Source organism: Zeus faber (genome assembly GCF_960531495.2).
Source record: "Zeus faber genome assembly, chromosome: 15".
Lineage (NCBI taxonomy): Eukaryota > Metazoa > Chordata > Actinopteri > Zeiformes > Zeidae > Zeus > Zeus faber.
The window spans coordinates 3,549,261-3,551,820 of record NC_137194.1 but is presented as its reverse complement, the minus strand read 5'-3'; the positions used below and the strand labels follow the sequence as shown (position 1 = coordinate 3,551,820).

The following is a 2,560-nucleotide window of genomic DNA, read 5'->3' as shown; positions in this document are numbered from 1 at the left end:
CACTTTTCTCACAGTTACTCTATTTTCTTAAATTACAAAAGTAACTATAAGATAAGATAAATATACTTTATTAATCCCCAATGGGAAATTCAAGAATAAAAGTAATATTTATATTTATACATCTCTGTAAATACTTATAATCAGGATCAGTAGAAAAGGTTCAGTTGGACTTTATGAAGTTTTATAGACTTTTACTTTTAAAACTAACTATATTTAAGAGCTAATACTTTTACTAGAGTAGACATGTCAATGTGGTTCTTTTTACTTTTAATAGGGTAATTCAGTGTATTCAGGGTATTTGTACTTCAGGACAAATGATCTGAAACAACAGATGCAATTTAAAAAATATATTTTACAAGAACCGATAAATTGTAAGTTATAGAAAGTGAGTAGGGCCACCAGGGGGCAGTTATAAGAAGGGCCACCAGGGGGCAGCAGCGCCTCACCTTCCAGCTCCTGGAGAGGTATTCCGTTATATTTTATATTTATTTACATTTATTTTATTTAAAGTTCACAGAAAAGTTGTTTTCTGTATTTGAATATTCATGTATTTCTATGTAAAGTGCCTTTAACAAAGTTCAATTAAAACAAAATTCAAACAAAAACTTTGATTGTTTTTGTTACTTTTTGTGGAAATAAAAGTTCTATTAATTTTTTTTTCTGAATTATCAACATTTAACTAAATATTAAGAACAATAAAAATAAATCCCTCGTGTGACGTGAACAAGTGTTTGATGTGAGACTAAATTAATGTGTGTGTGTGTGTGTGTGTGTGTGTGTGTGTGTGTGTGTGTGTGTGTGTGTGTGTGTGCGTGTGTGCGTGTGTGCACTCATGGGGGCAGAGTTTCTCTAAAGTACAGTAGTACCGAGTAGTACTGTAGTGTTGTAGTACTGTAGCGGCATCACAGTACTTTACTACAAAGTACTCAAAGTATTAGTTACTTTCAAAGCAACTGTAATCCCAAAACACTTATATCATATACAACAACATAAACAATAATATAATTACATAGTACAATAATATATAATAATATAACATCAGTTCAGTTCAGCTCATATGCAATAATATAATAACATTATCGTACAATAATATACTATAATATAATTACATTATAATACAATAATATAATAACATAGTACAATAATATGCAATAATATAACATTATAGTACAGTGATATACAATATGATAACATTACAATACAAAAATATACATACGTACATAATATACAATAATATACATTCATATAATCAAATTATAGTACAATAATATAATAACATTATCGTATAGTAATATACTATAATATAATAACATTATAATACAATAATATAATAAAATAGTACAATAATATACAATAATATAACATTATAGTACAGTAATATACAATAATATGATGCGGGAAGAGGAAGGAAGACAAGGACTCGTGGTGGTGGAATGAGGAAGTACAGGAGAGCATAGGGCAGAAGAGGTTGATGAAGAAGAAATGGGAAAGTCAGAGAGAGGAAGAAAGTAGACAGGAGTACAAGCTGATGCGGCGCAAGGCGAAGAGAGAAGTGGCAGAGGCAAAGGAAAAGGCGTACGAGGAGTTGTATGAGAGGTTGGACAGTGAGGAAGGAGGAAAGGACTTGTACCCATTGACAAGACAGAAGGAACAAGCTGGGGAGGATGTACAGCAGGTTAGGATGATGAAGGATAATGATGGGAATGTGCTGACTTTGAGGTTCTGAGTAGAGTGTGTTGAGAAGGTGGAAGGAGTACTTTGAGGAGTTGATGAATTAAGAAAATGAGAGGGAGAGAAGAGTGGATGATGTGGGGATAGTGGATCAAGAAGTGCAGCAAATTAGCAAGGATGAGGTGAGAACAGCATTAAAGAAGATGAAGAGTGGAAAGGCAGTTGGCCCAGGTGACAAACCTGGGGAAGCATGGAAATGTTCAGGTGAGATGGCAGTGGTGTTCCTAACCAGACTGTTTAACACCATCCTGGAAAGAGAGAGGATGCCGGAGGAGTGGAGAAGAAGTGTACTGGTACCATCTTCAAGAGTAAGGGAGACGTACAGAGCTGTAGTAACTACAGGGGAAAAAAGTTGATCAGCCACAGCATGAAGCTCTGGGAAAGGGTGGTGGAGGCGAGGTTAAGAGGAGCGGTGGGGATCAGCCAGCAGCAGTATGGTTTCGTGCCAGGAAAGAGTACTACAGATGCAATGTTTGCTTTAAGAACGCTGATGGAAAAGTACAGGGAAGGCCAGAGGGAGTTGCACTGCGTCTTTGTGGATTTAAAGAAAGCATATGAGAGTGGTACAGGATATGTATGAGGACAGTCAGACAGTAGTAAGATGTGCAGTAGGCGCGGCAAAGGCATTCAAAGTGCAGGTGGGATTGCATCAAGGATCAGCTCTGAGTCCTTTCTGCTTTGCAGTGGTGATGGACAGGTTAACAGATGAAATGAGGCAGGAGTCTCTGTGGACTATGATGTTCGCGGATGACATTGTGAACGGCAGTGAGAGTAGGGAGCAGGTGGAGTAGAGCCTGGAGAAGTGGAGGCATGAATTAGAGAGAAGAGG

The 2,560-nt window shown here is 36.8% G+C and overlaps 1 protein-coding gene across 1 annotated transcript in view; it reads left to right on the top strand.

Moving 5' to 3' along the window:
* Window positions 1-587, top strand: part of slc35a2 (solute carrier family 35 member 2) — a 15,224-nt gene extending 14,637 nt beyond the window's left edge. Inside the window, exon 6 of the mRNA XM_080015543.1 lies at window positions 1-587. This exon is cut by the window's left edge and continues 763 nt beyond it. The gene's annotated coding sequence lies outside the window, so the exon portion shown is untranslated.
* Window positions 588-2,560: the final 1,973 nt, after the last annotated feature.